Source organism: Lutra lutra, chromosome 11, assembly GCF_902655055.1.
Source record: "Lutra lutra chromosome 11, mLutLut1.2, whole genome shotgun sequence".
Lineage (NCBI taxonomy): Eukaryota > Metazoa > Chordata > Mammalia > Carnivora > Mustelidae > Lutra > Lutra lutra.
This window is the reverse complement of record NC_062288.1, coordinates 76,606,313-76,626,489: the sequence shown is the minus strand read 5'-3', so window position 1 is coordinate 76,626,489 and position 20,177 is coordinate 76,606,313. Positions and strand designations below refer to the sequence as shown.

The following is a 20,177-nucleotide window of genomic DNA, read 5'->3' as shown; positions in this document are numbered from 1 at the left end:
ACATTATTTTAAGCTGTGCATTTACTTGAATTTTGTTATTTTTGCTAGCATCTACAGCTTAGTATGTTTAGTGTCTTGGGTTGCAGTACAGGTAAAATTACATTGTCCTTTTCATTGTGATTTTTGGCATGACAACTTTGGAAAATAATATTGAAGAATGAAATTACTTTGACTTAACTTGCTAGAATTTTTCACCCGAACCCATTCCTGCCTTTGTATGTAGATTTTTTTAAAGATCAGAAGGAACTGATATCCAAGAGTATATTCAAAGGCTGTCTGCATTTTTGAGATATCAGTACCACTGGGAAGACTAAGAAAAGCAAATAGGATATTGTGTTAGGCAGAGTGATCCCCACCCCAACCCAAAGTATGTCCACATCCTAATTTCTGGAACCTGTGATAATGGTACCTTGTATGACAAAAGAGTCTTCAGATGTGATTAAGGTTGAGGACCTTGAGATGGGGTGGATATCCTGGACTATCCAGATGGTCCCACTCTATGCACCTGAGTCCTTAAAAGTGAAAGAATGAGAAAGAGGAGTGGCTCTGAGAGATGTATGTGAGAAGAACTAGTTCCACTGTTCATGGTTTTGAAGTTGGGAGAAAGGGGGCCATGATCCAAGGAATGTGGTCATCTTTAGCTAGGAACAGCTCTTAGTTAACAGCCAGTAGGAAAACAGGACCTTCATCCCATAAAGGCTAGAAACTGAAATCTGCTTCTAGACCAAGTGGGAAGGAAATAGATTCTCCTTCACAGCCTCCAGAAAGGAACACATTCTGCCAACACCTTGATTTTAATCCAGTCTGCTCCATACCAGACTTCTGACCCTATAGAACTGTGAGATAATAGTTTTGTTGTTTTTTTGTTTGTTGTTTTTTGTGTCTTTTCCTGATACCCCTCCAAAGAATCATACACACACACTCCAGATACATAATTTCTGTAAACATAATTTTGTAGTGGTATTTAACTTGTCCTGTTCACTTCTTCAAAAATCTTTAATGAAAGTTTGACATACAAAAAAAAAAGAAAAAAGTTATGTGATACAGAGTAACAAATGAATAAGACAGTTTTCTTAAGACATTTACAATTCTTCTGGCAGATACAGATGGATTCATAGATGTATACATACATACATACAAACAAACAAGGATTAACGGTTTTGGTTACAGAGCCCATTTCAGATCACACAAATACTTACTTTGAACTAAACCAGATCTCAGACCTCTTGAGCACAATACTTCCTCCAGTGTTCCAAATTACCTGCCTACCTTGGCTGAGAGTCTTTCATTTGCGAATAATGGAAAATGTGAACCAAAGTGGATTAAGAAAAAAAAGAAAAAGGTAAGGTATTTATAGATTCATGTAAATGAATTGTCCACAGACTCTTCTAATTTCAGGCTTTCAGGGAGTCTTGATTCATAGGTTCACGATGCTGTCAAGACCCCAACTCCATTTTGATTCCTATAGCTCTTCAGGTGCTGGACCCTTTTTTAGGCTAGAGCCCCTCATGGTAGCATTAATTGGCCTCACATTTCAGGTCAAGTCCCTAAAGCTCTCACAGAAGAACAAGGGAACGTCATAGACTCCTTAAGTAACATTTCATTGGTCAGAATGTGATCCATGTCCATCCCTGAACCAATCAGCACGGTCACATGCAAGACTCTCTGTTGGACTTAACCTTGGGGGTGGGACTTAGGCTCAAACCACATGGCTGAGTTGTGCTGGAATAGGTGAGTTTTGTGATAGAAAATGTTTGGACAAAAAAGGAAGTGAATCCTGAGGAAGCAGCCAGCAAATACCTACTTTTCGCTAGGAGCTATTTGAAACTAGTGTAACAAAACTCCAAAGCTGTAAGTATTTCATAAATTCAGTTAAGACTGAGTTGAATCATGTTTCCTCTATGTAATACCTGTAGTATCTAAATGTTATTAAAATGTCTATTTTTTTTTCCTTTCGCATTCGCTTGAGGTTTTTAATGTAACCATGAATCTAAGTTTGGAAATAAAGATTTAAATAAATATGGCATTTTACAATTGCTGTCCTTCATGAGAAGTACTAAAAATCTTACAGCTCAGTATGCATTTATCTTTACTAGGACTCATGGTCACAAAATTTCTGGACAGGGAGTATAACCTGGGGCCACTGCTAACTCAGGACAGTGAAGTTTTTCTGAGGCTTTACCTCCTATGTTGTCTGCACCTAAATAGCTCCCCTGTACCTTTTCTAAAAATTTATTTATTTGAGAGAGAGTGAATGACAGAGAAATTGAGCACATAAACCAGGGGGAGAGGCAGCAGAGGGGGAAAAGCAGGCTCCCCGCTGAGCAGGGAGCCCGATACAGAGTTCCTGGGATCATGACCTGAGCTGAAGGCAGAGGCTTAACCAACTGAGCTACCCAGGTGCCCCTCCGCTGTACATTTTCAAACAGCCTCTAAAAAATATGGTCTCTGTACCTTACCCAACAAAGCCTATAATTCCTTATTCTGTTTTCCTTAATAATTGCTTTCAGTCATTTCTCCATGTCTTAGGGTGCTATGCACACATTGAATAGAATGCTGTGCAAAATAAACATTTTGTCGTAGGTCCAAAAGAACTATATCTTTTTTTTTTTTAAAGATTTTATTTATTTATTTGACAGAGAGAGATCACAAGTAGACAGAGAGGCAGGCAGAGAGAGAGAGAGAGGGAAGCAGGCTCCCTGCTGAGCAGAGAGCCCCATGCGGGACTCGATCCCAGGACCCTGAGATTATGACCTGAGCCGAAGGCAGCGGCTTAACCCACTGAGCCACCCAGGCTCCCCAGAACTATATCTTTTTATATCTGAGAAAATATTTTAAAACTTAACCACCTACACAGCAATAAATCATTTAACAATAACCCTTTAATGCACCATTAGAACTCTTCTAGGATTTCCTAAAAGACCTGGCAGATCATTTCCATGGAAATTGGTCTCATTTTAGAGATACTATCCTAAGGAACATTCCATATTGTTAAAAAAAACAAAATTCAACTGAGTAGGTTTGGATATCTAATTGGCGTTATTCGATGATTGATGAATCAGGCAGCATCCCATCTGGGAAATAGAGGAGAGCTCTGAGTTGCACAAAATGGAAAGTTTTATAGGCAGGAGGGTGAGACAATAAAGTCAGATGAGTGTATTGTTTCAGGTAAAATTACCTTCCCATGCGGGAAGGCCAGGGGTTCTATCAGGCAGATTACCTCACTGGTACTGACTGTGAAATTCCAGATTGCTTTAAAATTCCACTCCTGGAATAGACGGAAGCTGCAGTTAGGTTAGATATTAAGTTGGTGGGGCTTAGTAAATGACTCCATTTGGGACCTATTTTTTCTTTTTAACCATATAAACAATTCATATTTTCCACAATTTTTTAAAAGTTTTTTTAAAATATTGAACTAGCATTCACATCAGGGTCTGATGAATCAGAGCAGCGCTGACATTCTGACATTCTGCGTAGGCTGAATTAGACCTTACATAAGGTACAAAATAGTATGTCGTATTTTAGGAACTATGATAGTCAGTGGTGGTGTATATAGATGTACAGTAGTAGTGAAACATTATTAAAACATTATTTTTATTATTCTAACCTGGGTTGCTAATTAATTAAATTAGCTAATTAACTAAATTTCATGCACAAATAAATTTCATGCACAGTGGGAGTTTATTTGAAGAAAAATTAAATAGTGAAATTATATGTCAATATATATATATATATATATATATACTGAGATGTCCTCATTTGGAGTAACAGTCGTGAAGGTGGTATAGGAATGACTGAAATTCAGGGAATGTTGACTTTGCCCTTCAGTGTGTGCTAATGGACTTTGTAAATACAAATTAAATGTTACCTTCTATACGGAGGTGATTCTAGATTCCTGAAAGAACTCTGAAAGTTAAACAGTAACAAGTATAGTGCATTTAGTGCAAAGAAAAGCAGAATCCACTTACAGAGATTTTTATTTATCCTTACATCTGTGTAAGCTGATTTTTCCTTGGCAGAAAGGTATTAACAGTGTAAGGAATGGCTATGTACCTTAGGAGAAGGACGTTTAGAAATAAAGGTGCAGAGAAAGGAAATTTGCAAGAGCAGCCCTCACCTAGAGAAAGGATGTTCTGGTAGGCTGATTTAAGAAATCACTTGACAGGGGTGCCTGGATGGCTCAGTGGGATCGAGCCTGGTTAAGTCTCTGCCTTCAGCTCAGGTCATGATCTCAGGGTCCTGGGATCGAGCCCTGCATCCAGGGAGACTGCTTCCCCCTCTTTCTCTGCCTGCCTCTCTGCCTCCTTGTGAGCTCTCTGTCAAATAAATAAATAAAATCTTAAAAAAAGAAGAAAGAAAGAAATCTCTCGACAAAAATATTGCTGTTGTCACATGGAAGCCAGATTTCATTACACATTCTGGTAATGTAGGTCCTCGTTCTGCTTCTTTGTTTCCCAAACACCCTTGTGATAATTGGGCTCAGTGGTCAGACTGCTCTATCTAGACTGATTGGCAGTTACACTCCTTATAAATAAGTGGCTCAAACTGCAGCTTTGTTGGTGTGGATCAGCTTCTTGAGAAGCTAATTATATTCCCATGGATGAGATTGTTTCTAAATCTGAAAGGTTGAAGGCCAGATCCGGACTGGGTGATTGCATGAACATACGCACCTGCTTTGTGGGGATCTGGGTGAACTGCACATCCAAAAAATCCTGATGTCTGAAGGTTCACCTTTTCTTAACTTTTTTTTTTAATATATATATATATATTTTTTAAGATTATTTATTTATTTGACAGAAAGAGATCACAACTAGTGAGAGAGGCAGGCAGAGAGAGAAGGGGAAGCAGGCTCCCTGCTGAGCAGAGAGCCTGATGCGGGGCTCGATCCCAGGACCCTGAGATTATGACCTGAGCCAAAGTCAGAGGCTTAACCCACTGAGCCACCCAGGCGCCCCTCTTAACTTTTTCATCTATACTGTTCATATTATTGTGATTTGAACCAAGTTCTTAGTGTTATTTTATGTCATATTAACATGGGAGATAGTTTGCAGATATCCTCTTAAGGAAAAAAGTTATTAATTTATGTCTTTTATTTTTGAAAATATAAGGACTCGATGTTTTGCAAGAAATGTTGAGTTATTTGAGTTTCTACCTGCCTGAAATTGAAGCATCGGACACATTAAATATTTCTCATTCGAACTGTCTTTCTCTTTTCTTCATTGCCAGCTTTTTGAATGAGCCATTTGCTCTCACTGCCTCCACTTCTTTGGTGCCAAGTCTCCCCTCCACCCCCTACCATCTGGCTCCCACTTCCATTATTCTGCTGAAACTCTATTAGGTTTCTGACTGATAACAGAGCTTCTTAATCCTCATTTCACTTGACTAATCTGCAGAGTTGAATGGCCTGTTTTATGCCATTCTTTTGAAAGCATACCTCCTTCCTTTTCTGATGCCCAAGACCTACTGTCTCCTCTTAATTTTTCTCCTGACAGTGCATACCCCTTTCTCTCTGGTGTATTTTACTGCAAGCTTTTTTGAAAAATAAATATAGTGTGGCAAATGAGTCTCATCTTCTATTCTCTCCCTCCAGTCCAGTCTATTCTCCTATTTTGAAATTGTGTTGTCATTGATATGCTCTTCTGTATTTGTGTATGCACGTACAGTGTATGTTATTTTATGTTGTAAAATTTCACATATACAGAATCATGGCATCCTTTGTAGCTTGCTTTTACTGAACATTATTTGAAAATTACCTATTTTGATATATCTAGATTGAGTTAATTGATTTTAATTTCTCTGTAATCATTTGTTTATAAATGACAGTTTTAACTACCCTTTAAATATAGACTTTTTAAAAAAAATAAATACAGACTTTTTAAATTAAGACTTGATTGTTTAGAGCCGTTTTAGGTTCACAGCAAAATTGAGGGGAATGTACAGAGACTTCTCATCTCTATACTGCCTACCCCCACACTTGCATAACCTCCCTCATTATCAATATCCCCACCAGAGTTGGCATTTGTTACAATTGATGAACCTATATTGACACATCACAATCACCCAAACTCCATAGTTTACACTACAGTTCACTTTTGGTGTTGTAAGTACACGAATTTGGGCAAATGTATGCTGATGTGTATCTACCATACAGTATCATATAGAATAGATTCACTGCCCTAAAAATCGTCTGTGTTCTGCCTATTCATTCCTTCCTCCCCACAAACCCCTGGCAACCACTGACTTTTTTATTGCCTCTATAGTTTTGTCTTAGCCAGAAAGTTACAGGTGGAATCATATCGTATGTAGCCTTTTTAGACTGGCTTCTTTCACTCAGTAATATGCATTTAAGTTTCCTCCATGTCTTTGTTGGTTTAATAGCTCATTCTGATTTAGTGCTGAATAGTATTCCATTTTCTGGGTGTACCACACTTTGTTTATCCATTCACCTACTGAGGGCATATTGCTTCCAGTTTTTAGCAGTTATGAATAAAGCTGCTATAAACATCTGTGTGCAGATTTTTGTGTGGGTCTGTGTTCAACTCCTGAATACAAACTTTTAAGAGACTTTGTTGTTATTATTTTATATTTTTTAAAGTGATTTCATCTTCTTCCCATCCCACCAGCTACCAGTTATAGACCAGTGACCTCCACAACTCCATTTGCCTTAGAGATCAAGTTGGGGATAATTTCAGCAATCTCCAAGTATGTATTTTTTGTAGGTATTGAGCTTGTTTAAATTGCCCATTGTTATTACTCGTGGAAACTTTCATTTCTTCTCACCCCTTATTACTACCATTGCAAACACTACTAATGTCCCAGTCACGAAAGTAGAAAACTTGGGATCACTTTTTATAACCTATTTCTGTCTTCTTTTTTTTCTCCTAATTGTTTATCTAATCCTGATTCTATACACACAATGTCTGTTTTTTTTTTCTATGTCCACTTCCGTTGGGTTAGACCAAGCCTTTATTATTCTTACTGAACTAACACAATTTCCTTCCTAAATATTTGCCATGCACCTAGTTTTCCCCCATTACTGTTTATCCTTCATCGTGCTGCCATAGTTATCTTTCTAAAAAAGAGCAGATAAATTGTCTAGAAAGGGATAGTAAATATTTTAGACTTTGTGGATTATGTGGTCTCTGTGGCAACTATTCAACCCTGCTGTTATAATATTCAAGTCATTAGACAAGAATACATAAATGACTAGGTATGGCTGTGTTCCAGTAACACTTTGCTTATAAAAATAGTAAGCTAGATTTGGCCCAGGGCTATAGTTTGCTGACCCCTGTCCTACAACATAACTTGGATCATGTATCTTCCGATTTTCTACAGAAAATGCCTTTCCATTTTCTACAGAACATCATGTTCACCATCCTTCTAAATCTGATGTTACTAACTTACCACTTAGGGTCAGTTGCCTCAAGCTCTGAAATTTCCATCTGTAGTCTCATACTTTCCTTGATATCTCCTGATTTGATGGCGATGGAAAAGATGGTTTGGTGGTAGGTGGGCTTGGGGATTTGGTTATGAGAGGATGAAAATGCTTCCATCTGATAGTTCCATAGTCCCAGTAAATGATGGGCAAGGATACCTGCTGAGAGGCAAAGGTGGAAGAGGGGGAGTAGAAGATCAAAGAAAGAGGATGCTGATCAATATCATTCTGGGGAGCAGAAACGTAAAATTATTAGAGAACTGTAGCAAGATTTCTGGGTCATACCAAGATTCAAACTGTGGCCTGAGATTAAGACTTTAAAGTGAAACTAGTTATGAGATTACCTAATCTGTGATCGGTAACACTCCTGCATGAAGTCTGAAGTCAGAGGAGTTCATACATGGATTGGGGTTTTTGTAGGGTGAGCTCAGTTGAGGGAGAGAAGGAACTGAGAGTTGAAAGTAATTGCAAAGGGGCAACCTGTTGATGATAACGGAATCTGTGCCAAACAGGATGAGAATGATGACAGGAGGGGACTGACTGATGGATAATGAGAAAGTGGGAGGATGAGAGGATCAGATGTCCCTACAACATTGAAGAACTGTGTGGTTGTATGGAAGTACTTGTGCCCATGGAATACATGGGAAGCTGCCATAGTTAAATGTTTCAATAGGATGTTTTTTAAAAGGTTTGCATTTTTTAAGAGGTATAATGGTCAGGGGTGTGGCCATAAGATAAATGACTGAATTGGAAAAGAAAAAGTGTCGATGGAATATAGAAATCAAGAAACTGGGGCTTTTTGATGGGTTGTCCACTTAGTTATTGAAGTCACCCAGGATAAAGAAAGGAAACCCAAACGGAATAGTGCCGGGAACAGAAGGCTAGTGAAAGCAGAGGTAGGATGAGGAGGTTGGGAAGAGCATGTAAGAAGGTGTGGGAAACAGTGATCTATCCAAATGACATTAGCATTGAAAGAACAGTGATTTTTGCAGGAGGGTGGGGTGAGATAATTTGGAAGCAGAAAGGGGGAGCAAGGAGTTCACCTACCTCAGTCAACTCAATATGATCAACTCCTGGCTCTAATGTTTGTTCAGGGCCCAGGCAGGTTTCAAGTAAGTTTAGGAGGTGAAGGGAATAAATGTCTGAAGAACAAGAAATCGCTTATTCATACTGGGGTCACGGGAGACACTCATAGGGTTTGTTTGGGAAGAGAGGGAAGTGGAGAGGATATACAGCTTATGAATTAAGAGTCTGTGAAAAAAGAATGACTTGGGCTGGGATTCCTGCAAATTACTGAAGCATGATGGCATCAGTTCCAAGAAACTCACCTTGTAATCCTCTTGGTGATGTGTTGGCCTCGGGACTAGTGGCTATTCCTTCAATAACTTTGAAAGTTCTAGATTCATCTGCTACAATGAGCTCAGTCAACTTGGGTGAGACTCTAAACCTCTAAAAACCTTGGCTTTTCCATCTACACTGTGAGGAATTGGTCTAAATAATCTCTTGAACTTCAGACATTTTAAATATCTGAGAGTAAAGAAATAGGGTCATGCCACACATGAGTTTGCAGTATTAGAAATAAATATTTATCTTGCAAATCAGTGATGTATCAAGAGTTAATATTAGAAAGAAAGATATCTGAGAGTTTATACATATGCCTCATTTGGCTTCAGAGCATGTTAATGATTTCTACAAAACAGATATGTCACAGAACATTCCAGCATATTTTAGAGATATTTGGTAACACCTTCTTGCTAAAGCAAATATACTTTGTTAGCTCACAAATATGAAATAGTAATAGATTTATGATATCTCGAATGCTAAGTAGTAAAGTTGAAACTGATTTGCCAACCTTATCCTCTTTTTTTTTTTAAGAGTCTGTCTATTTATTTGACAGGGAGAGATCACAAGCAGGCAGAGAGGCAGGCAGAGAGGCGGGTGGGGTGGGGAAGCAGGCTCCCTGCTGAGCAGAGAGCCTGATGTGGGGCTTGATGTGGGGCTCGATCCCGGGACCCTGAGATCATGACCTGAGCCAAAGGCAGAGGCTTTAACCCACTGAGCCACCCAGGCACCCGAACCCTTATCCTCTATATCCTTATTCCCTTCCCCATTCAGTTTATATCATTAGTTAACTATACTATTATTATAACACTAGAATAATGCATGAATGAGATACTTGAAAGTATACAATCATAATTGGTAAAGGGAATGAGTTAGTGAGGAGGTTCATTCAATCAAGAATGAAAATGCTTCACAAGTGTTTAATATTTCGACTAATTTCCTACTAACCTACTTAGTTGAATTGATTGATTAGTTCAGTTAACCCTGTTACCACACTAATAGCCTACTTGTTAAAAACTTTATTTCACTCCAGATTATGAATCAGCTTTGGGTCCAATCAAATGACAGATCTTATCAGCTGAGGAATTTGTCCTGATGTCTGGATTTTAGCTGAGTTTGGTGTCCAGGTATGTGTTTTGTTGAATGGCTAAGACTCTCTTCAAAGAGATAGATCTCTAAGAGAAAAAACCATCAAAGTTTGAGCTTTGTTGGAAAAGGACATTGGATAAAATCAAAGTGGGGGGGTGTAATGTGGACATTATATATTCCTTATTTGCAAATAATGCTATATATTGGAGCTAAAACCTTTTACATGTGAATTAATTTCACTCACTTATAGGCAAAATGTTAAAAAAATTGGAATGTTTCATTAGTTGGAAAATGTATATGTGTAAAAGTGGTGTAGAGGTTTCTTTATCTTATGATATTGAATGGAATTTAAATGTTCATATTTGAGATATTTGGTTTATTTCATACTAGGTATTGCAATTACAGTTTGGGTAATTGGCCACTAGATGGCAGGACTGTAATATGCATGTGGGTCAGAAGACACTATAAAGGGGCATTCTGTAGGTGTAGATAATTTTAAAAGTCAACACATGGAATTCCTTGCAATACAGTTTAAATGTACAAGTTAAGCAAATACTTACATGTTGGGATTTTTGTAAATGCTGGGGACACAAAAATTAATGTTATATGACCTATGTCACCAAAGAGATGATAGTTGGAGATAGGTGTGAGGTCTTCTTGTTTTTTAAAGCACTAGTGTGGTAAACACTGTTATTATAGATTTTTTATTTCAAAGTGTAATGGGAACTTGGGACTATTAAAATTAATTCTGCCTGTGATGATGTTGAGACAAGCAAGTTCTTGGAAAGTTACAGAGAATGTAAAAGTCTGAGGAGGAGCTTGTCTTCTAAAAAACATAATCTAAAACAAAAAGTACAAAAATAACATCTTTTACTGTTATGGATAAAGTGACAATATAAAATTTGAAATAAGATTAAAAAATGAACCTAATTCTTTTTTTTTTTAAAGATTTTATTTATTTGTCAGAGAGAAAGGGCACAAGCAGGGGGAGCAGCAGGCAGAGTGAGAAGCAGCTCCCTGCTGAGCAAGGAGCCCCATGTAGGACTGTATCCCAAGACCCTGGGGTCATGACCTGTGCCAAAAGCAGACACTTACCCAACTGAACCATGCAGTGGCTAATTCCTATGTAGTCTTCACTTCTACTCCAGTGGTTCACAACCAAGGACAATTTTGCCTCCCATGGCACATTTGGCAACATCTGGAGACATTTAAAAAAACAAACATTTTATTTTTAAGTAATCTCTATACCCAGTGTGCAGCTTGAACTCACAACCCCAAGGTCAAGAATCACACCCTCTACCAACTGAGCCAGCTAGATGCCCCATCTGGAGACATTTTTGGTTGTCACAGTTGGGGGGAGGGTGCTGCTGGCATCAAGGATGTAAAGGTCAGGGATGCTGCTAAACAGCCTAGTATGAACAGGACAGGCCGCCACAAGAAAACATTACCTGGCCCGAAATGCCAACAGCACCGAGGTATTGTAAGTATAGGTAAGTGAATCTAGACGTTTAAAATTGGACAAGAGAACACAGGTAAAATTCAGCATTTGGGAACTTGTAAACTGTAATTTTTGTCTCAAGTTCAGAAGCAGATGACATCTGGTGTTTGGGAGAAAGAAAGTCTGGAAACAGCACCTTGGATTAAAGATATCTGGGCAAGTGAACTCAATGGCATTCAAATATGTACAGTTGGAGCTAGGACAACACAAGCTTGGTTTTGCCTTGGCTAATAAGGGTTAGAGGGCAGAGTGGCCAGAGTCAGAACCGTGGAACATGCAGATCAGGGTTTGGGTCTCAGCTTTGGCATTTATTAGCTGCGTGATGACTCATTTTACTTCCTAAGTTTCTATTCCTTTAAAATGGGGAAACTTGTTGAGAGGATTAGAAATGTGTATTAAATACCTAGGACATAAAAGGTACTGCGTAAATGGTGTTTAACGTGACTGAGGTATTGTTAAGAGTCCAGTTATATCTCCCCTTGCACAGTTGTCTTTGCCCCTTTTGGAAAATTAGTCAGAATACAACTGTATGTCATAACATTGAAAATAGAAAAACATATGAATTGTGGGATGGGGAGAGGAAAAGTAAATGACAAAACACAGAACTTTTGCAAGACATCATTGGAAGAAGTATTGAAAGCTGAGTCAGAATCTCTAAGCTTTCTGAACAGTATTGTTATCTGTCAGGGAGAAAATAGCTAATATTTCCATGAGGAGGCGAGGGGGTCTGGGGGTGGGGGAAGATGATGCTGTGATTAGCCAAACACAGCCTGGCTAAATCCAACTGCGCTGTTCCTTCACCGACACAGCTGAAGGGAATGAAGCTCACAACCAAGCTGACTGTTCTCACGTGCTGTCACTACCACAGTTCCAAAGTAGGGATATTGCCCTACAGTGATACTGTGTATCTCCAGTCCATACTCTCCTTGTTGATTACTTCATGCTTTCTGAACTTCAAACCTCCAAGGCCTTTATCTTCTTACCATAATCACTCTTGGCTAATGATCTTGGTTCCTATTTCACTGGCAGAATAGAAGCCTTCATAGGAGAACTTTCATGGACTCTCACACTTCATCTACTCACCTCATGGTCCTGTTTCCATTCACTCTACCTTCTTTCTCCATTACTAAGCATGCACTTGAACCATCTGTACTCTTAGCTAAGGCCAACCTCTCACTGATATACTACATTCCATCCCTTTTCACCACTAAAGGCATGATTCCAGTAATTCTCACCCATTCTCTTGGATCATAACTATCCCTGATCTTTTGGATCATTCCTATCACCATACCAACTGCTGTTATTTCTCCCATTATTTTTTTTTTTTTTTAGCTGTGCCAGCTTCATTTTGCTTCTTTTGTATAAAACAAAACTTTTTAGAATCCTCTATATTAACCAGCTGACTTTCTCTGCTTCCATTTACTCTTGAACTCAATCCATTAGGCTTTCAGCATCACCACTCCACAAAAACTCTGCTTTTCACCAGGGCAATTTGTATTGTTAAATTCAATAACCAAATCTCATGCCTCATCTTCCCTGAACTATTAGCAGCATTTGATATGGTCAGTTACGTTTTCCTCCTTAAAGCATTTTCTTGGTTTTCTAGCTCCCACACCTTGCTGGCTTGCTTTCTGCTTTGTTCCTTCTCAATCTCTTGCTTTCCCTCTACATGCTCCCTCTCCCAACCTCTGTATCTTGGAATGCCCTGTAGTTAGTCCTGAGAACTCTTCCTTTTCTATCTATATTCAGTCTCTTCATAATTTTATCCTTTGTCATGGCTTTAAATACCATATGCTGATGATTCCCATATTTATATCTCTGGCTTAAACCTCTATCCTGAATTACAGGCCTGTTACCTAAACTTCCTAAACCTCTTTAGTTCTATCTCAAAATTAATGTGTCTAACACTGAACCCTATATATAAACTCCCAAACTTCATTTCAGTTAATGGAAATGTAATTCTTCATTTGCTGAGCCCCAAACTTTGGGGTGATGCTTGCTACCCCCTCTATTGTATTAAAAACATCTCACATCTAAAGTGTCAGCAAATTCCATTGTCTGACTCTGTTTTCAGTTATATCCCAAATCTGTCTTATCAATCCATTTCTCAAATGGCATCTTCTCAGTGATGCTGCCATTTGATCACTCAATCTAAAATTTAACACGTATTTTTAAACATTTTCTCTATACTCCTTTCCTGATTTAGCTTTTCTCCTTAACGCTTAACACTCTCTAGATACCATGTATTTTTCTATTCTGTGATTTCCTCTGCTCTTTGTCAATCTTCCATCTCCAAGAGAACAGGGATTTTTGTCCATTTTGTCCATTATTAGAATAGCAGTGCCTAGAACAGGGCTTGCCATACAGCAGATATGTTTATTGAATTTTAAATGACTATTTTGTTGAGTGAACATCAAATGAGTCTGGTAACCCTGTAACCAATCACAATGGGAAGAAAGGTTAGAATAAACATGAAAATTTGTCACACAGTAATACTCAGCAATGTAATTTGGCAAAAAATATCAAAAAACATTTCCTCTCAGAATCACTAAAATTACTTGAAATCCTTCAGAGCCATAACTCATGGTCAGAGATATGATAAGTGTTGCCACATGGCTTGGTGAAGAATAGGCAAAACTAGGAAAATTCAGTTCTCCTATGAATATATCTGGAAAACAAAGCTACCCTTCTTAGCAACTTTGACAACCCTATTTGTTTGAAGGTTTCTTGACTGGTATCTTAATTGATTGCTGTGACTAAAATAAGTAACCCAAAATGTTAGGAAATAAAATAATTTGTTTTATGGCTTATAATTCCATGGCTTCCCTGGGTAATTCTTCCCAACATGGTATTGTCCAGGGTCACTGGGACAGCATTAGTCATCTGAAGTCTTGACCAGGAGCTCAGCCAGACTTTTCAGCCAGATTTCAGTTCTTTCTACATGGTCCTTACACTGAGCTTGAAGTTACTATGACTGGGTTCCAAAAGCAAGCATTTTAAGTAGGGAGCAGAAGCTCCTGGGTCATTTAAGGGTTAGACCCAAAACAGGCATAGTATCATTTCTGTTTTATTCTATTAGAGTCAACATAAGCCCAGCCCAGAGACTGCGGAAGGGGGATTGCACAAGAAGTGTGGTTCATTAACTATCTGCCACATTGGGTACTTTTATTATAAGACACTTCTGGAACACTGAAATGCATTCCTTAAGCCTACATCTGGTTTCAGCTGAAGCCAAACTGTATACTCCTGTACAAGTTCAGACTGACTTTGCACTTCCTACTTCAAGTGAGAGCCAGATTTTTCAGCTTCTGCCCCAAATCCTTCTCTGATACCAGGGAACCTGAAAATACAGGTGACTTTACCTTCTAGGACAACCTTATATCAGTGGGAGATGGAAACTCTGGCCTCTTGTTCCTTGGAAAGATAATTCTTGGTAACATGATGTCTATATCAGGACTCTCAATATGTTCTGATGAATTGAGCTTCTTTTGCCCATTGTGAGAACTTTGGTTATGGACACTTAACTTTGGATTTTTCTACTTTCTGAACTTACTTTCCTTGGTCCCTCATTCCTATGTCCCAGGACCTCCTCCCAAATAAACTACCTGCATTCAAGATCTTTCTGACTCTTCTTTTTTGGGGAAAAAAACTTAGACATTTTATCTAATGAGAAAAATCCTTTCATGTTTCCTTTAAAGAACAAAGTTGGGACTTCTGAAAATGGTTGAACCTGTGTCTATAAATTCCAGTCTTTCCATTTCAGTAAAAGGGTTTAATTTATAGTCTAAGGGCTGAACATGTGTTTCAGTGTATAAAGCTAATTGAAGTTTAGTCCTTTGTTAAATGGAAACCAACTGGAGAAGATGACTCATTCTGTCTTGGCCATTCCTGCAAAGAAGTTGGATGGCTCCAGATTTAGAAACAGTGCATTTAAATGTGCATGCAACTTTTCTTTTTTCAAGATAAATTAAACTTTACTGGAAAGATAATACTTTCCCATAGGAAAGGTGATTGTTGTAAAACTTTCCTGTCTTAGGAAAAGAAAATATTCAGTCCAAAACTTTTAAGTATGGTGTATAAGCTAAGAGCTGACACCTTAATTCAGTGGACAATCCAGTTCAACTGAAAGAAATTTTTATGCAAATTTCGGAAGAGTTTCAATATAAATGTGTATGTATTTACACTAGTTGAATTGATATTTGAAAATACATATTTGAAGTAATGTACTTAAGGTATATTTCTTTTACAATTTATTTGTATATCATCTTCAAAAAATGATCTGTAGCTACTTAAAATGATTCATGAATGTGACCAGGTAGAAGATACTGGAATTAAAAGAAGAAAGTGTAACAGCATGGGGCACAGAGCAGGTATATATCCAAATATATGTGCTTCTACGCTGGACTTTGTCATCTCTACTCCACTTGGAATGAATATAGAAAAATACCTGCAGAAGGCTGAAGTTCTCCCCAAAATACAATTTGAATCTTTTCTGGTATACAGATGAACATAAAATGGAATTCAAGAGTTCTGCTCTGTGTAGCATGGCAACGATTGATTTAGCTTGAAAACAATTTAAAGCAGTTATAGTCAGGTACTTCCTTCAGCTGAAAAACCACAAAAACAGAATTCTTGAAAATTCTCTTTTTAGCACCTATAGAATACTTGACCTTGAAGAGCTATTCCCTCACAAGATGCTCTATTTGTTCAATGTTCACCAAGATAACTGAGATAACTTGTTATATTGGCCTGTTGTTTAAAATTGGTTAAAAGTTCTGGGGACATCTTCCAAAAATAAGTATTTTCACATTTAAAAAGTTGGTCAGTAACAATCTTTTCTGGCAATAATGAGCTTGCAGAACCTGTTGTTTGTTCAAGCTACTCACGATTTGAGATAATAATATAACCACATCATTAGTCTGTAAAACATTGTTCATCTTTCTGTTTTCTATGGGACTATGTCCAACTCATCTGAAAACAGCATCTGATCGTTAAGAATCAAGTTATAAAGAGAGGTAGGGATAATAACTTTGCTTTACCCTTGTGGAAAATTTCAACTCTTCTATCAGAAATCTATTTTTGATAAATTTAAAGATTATTTTAGGTTGCTGTTCTAGTTGGAGAATAGCTTGAATTCATTTTGGTGTTACATGATTAAAAAAAAAAATTAGTATGGCTTACAAGCTGTCAATTCTCTGGGCAGCCAGCCCCAGGATGACATTCACAAACCCACAGGACTTTCCAAAATTCCAGTTTATCTAGGTTGAACCCACAATTTCCCCTTGATGACAGCCCAAGAATGTTGATGTTAGCTCTTTTTTGTTTTTTCCTTTTACCCACTCAGCCCTGCCTCCAACCCCCCCAAAACTGTCATTCCAACGGTAGACTTTGCATTTTGCTCCAGGTTACACCACTGTAATAACAATGCCTTTAGCCAAACCGCTTAACCTTTCCATGTCTCATTCCTCAGCTGAAAGCACCTACCTCATGGGGTTGTGGTGATTAAATGAGTTCATACACATAAACTGTAGGGCAAGAAAAATTATTTTTTTTTCTTCTACCATCCTAGACCTTCTGTAAATTGGCTGATAAAAAGATAAACTCGGAAACAGTTTCTTAGCATGTACATTGCATACATACAGAGCACTCAGAGATGAGGAACTCAAAGGAGTGGGTAGAATTTGGGGTCTATATACTAACTTAGGGGAGATGATGGAAAAGAACACATATGAAAGAGCAAATGGCTTTTTGGAAAGATAAATGGGTCCTTAGAGGCATATATGGGAGATATGATATTTTGTGACAGTGTGTATCTGGGTGTGGTGCCGACTTCTTGTCTCCCAGAAGCTATTAGAGTAGCTCCTGGGAGGAGATTTGTGACAACTGCGTTCTTTTGGGAGGCCCTGCTTTGAGGCAGATAAGGGATTTCAAGAACTCAAATGCCTTCAGCTCAAAATAATCCTGTCAAAGTGGCATATTTTGGGGATGGCATATCCTGATCCCCTTCAGTGTATAAGACCATGTAATACTCTTAGAACATTCCTGACAAATAGCAAACACTCTCTGAATGCATGGTGCTGTTACTGTGATGATTGCTATGATGGAATTCTGTTTGAGCATCCGTAAGTGAAGATTTGGGTTGAGCTTTGCTTGTACCAGAGCCCGTGTCCACTAAGTTAAAGGTGAGGAAGATCTAAGGGCACCTGGGTGGCTCCGTCAGTTAAGCATCTGACTCTTGGACTCTTGGTTTCAGCTCAGGTCATGATCTGAGGTGTCATGGGATCAAGCCCTGGTCAGGCTCTGTGCTCAGCAGGGAGTCGGCTAGAGAGTCTCTCTCTTTCCATCTCCCTCTGCACCACCTCCCCCACCCCCCCCAACTGCCTGCTCACACACACTCTCTCTCTAAAATAAATAAGACAATCTTTTTTTTTTTTTTTAAATAAGAAAAAGGTGAGGAGGATCTAATCCCTCACTTCTCTTTCTCCTTCCTTCAAGATTCTGAACCAATTGAGAGCAAACAAGATAGTAGTGCTGCCTGGCACAGAGATGGTGTGGCTGGAAGCCGACCTCCGAGCCCCTGGGAGGTTTGTACAGTAGGCGCTTGAGGCAGCACAGGCGGCAATGAGCCAAGAACTGTACAAGGTCCAGGTGCCCCTCTGAGAGTGCAGATGTTTGCTTTACATTTTAAAAATTAAAGCTGAAAGTGCTCCGGCTGCCACTATAGAGGCTAGGCTCTCTTTCCAGCCGACAATTATAATTCTCCTCTCCATTGGCAAAGGAAAAGCTGGGTAGGAACCGATTTGACTTTGTTAACCTGACACTACTCCTTGTATTTACTAGTTGAGTATGAGCTAAATCACATTACAGAAACCCGTGTGGCAGAACTGTCCAGTGAAGTTGTGACTCATGTTTCCTCTTTCCCTTTAAGGTTAAATCTGAATGTCAGGTCCTTACTCCTGCTGGTATGCGGCAAGTGGATGCAGGCCTCGGCCCCTGCCTGTGGGGTCCTGCCCACCTGCCAGCAATGGGAGGGTGTGGACTTGTACACAGGATCAGCTCCACCAGGGCTTTGTGGAATTCGTTAAGTTACGACACACGCAAACAGAGCAAACCCTGTGTCTAGAATTTCACTCTGCTGGGTTTTTTGTTGTTGTTATTCGTGCATTTTTAATATCCTCTGTGACACTCTCTGAGTTTGCTGACACGCAGGCCTGGAGCTAATACACCATATGAAACCATGTAAAGTTCCTCAGCATAGAGCAACCATTAAATCAATGTCAGTTATTACTATTATTACCCCTGATCAATAGAGAAACACGGCCTACTGGATACTGGTTTCTCCCAGGTCTACCCCTTCAGCTCAGTCACTCCTTGTATGAAAAGTTGCTAGTAATTGCGATTTGCTAAGAATGGAAGATTTTTTTTCCTTGGCATTTCTGAGAAGGCAGAAATGTTTGTCAAAGTCTCCAACACTTTGCTTAGAGAAAGGAAATGTTGATGGAAGTTCCTACATTTTGAGCCAAGGCAGAAACACACAGTGCGGATAATGAAGTTTCTATTTATAACATAGATTTGTACAGATTTCTCCACTGGAAGAACACAGGCAGTTGGACTACAGATCCCACATGTGTCCAAATATATTTTGTGTGACTTAGCTAGTCTCAAGGCTTCCCCGGGCCTGCAAACACAAGCAGATGGTCCTGGCAGGGGTGACACCACAGCCTGTTTGCTGAAAGCTTCCTCTAGAGGCTTCCTTTGGGGGAGGGAATGTGCACACTCAGTAGGGTGACCATGATCGTGCATCTGGTTTGTCTAGACTGGTCAGTGTTCTTCTGTTGCATTAGCATCTCGAGTGGTTTGGCATTTATCACTCTCAAAAATGTTCCAGTTTAGGTGATAAATTATATGCTTACTTCAACATGAAGACACATCATATTTTCAGCTTGCCAAGGAACAAGTTCTAAAATCATAGAAGAAGATTCCTTTGCTAATGCATTAGACAATTTTGCAATAGAAGCCATAAAACTGATAGAGGTAAGAATGATGGATCTATCTGTATCTCTAAGAAATAGCTTGGGAATTAGAAGATCGAAAAGACCAAACACAGAGAAATTAGTAATGAAAAATCAAAAAGCCTAGCAGGCAGTTAACATGAACAGCCCCCAACATTTTGTAGACCTTAGTCTTGGGGTCCCAACCAGCCAAAATGCAGAGGAGGATTCTTGGAGAGTGCAGATTATGCTCCAGGACCACCACCACTCTCTGGTGGTGCTGCGTAACTCTTGGCTCATCGGTTGCTTGTGGAGCCATACACTCTACATCCAGCCGGTTGAGCCCAGCTGAGTCCAGATATGGGGTGAGTCTGCAGGATTTCTGACTGACCATTAATCCCCACTGGATTGGGAGTCACTAGTGAGATGGCTGGAATCAGGCAGTGGGTTAGATCCCTCCATCTGGAGATAGCTAAGTCCCCTCCCACTTTCTGAAACTTTTCAGTATGTTTCAAATGGCAGGGTGTGAGAAGTAGGGAGAAGACCGGAAGATTGGTTTTGGATAAGAATTCTTTCAATGGGAAAATCTTGCAGTGGAAGACACAAAGCGGTCAGGCATTTGGGGTAGAAAAGGGAATTGTAGTTACCAGAGTTACCAATGTGGCTTAGATCCAAATTTGATAAAAGTATCCTTTGAGGGATTCTAGTTTTCACAGGATAGCATCCTGTACTTTCTAGGGACAAAGAAAAAAGCCTGGAAAAGTCCAGCCCAACCATTTCCTTATACTTTCAGAATTTGGGGGAGTGAAGGGGTTGGGGACAG

At 39.1% G+C, this 20,177-nt stretch overlaps 1 long non-coding RNA gene across 3 annotated transcripts in view; it reads left to right on the top strand.

Moving 5' to 3' along the window:
- Positions 1–20,177, top strand: part of LOC125081021 (uncharacterized) — an 88,130-nt gene that overhangs the window by 3,387 nt on the left and 64,566 nt on the right. For 2 of the 3 annotated variants that reach the window (XR_007121560.1, XR_007121559.1), the window contains exons 4-5: positions 6,624–6,702; positions 9,810–9,903. This is a non-coding gene — a long non-coding RNA (uncharacterized LOC125081021). The remainder of the gene's footprint in view (positions 1–6,623; positions 6,703–9,809; positions 9,904–20,177) is intronic. The other variant, XR_007121561.1, reaches the window with a different exon arrangement.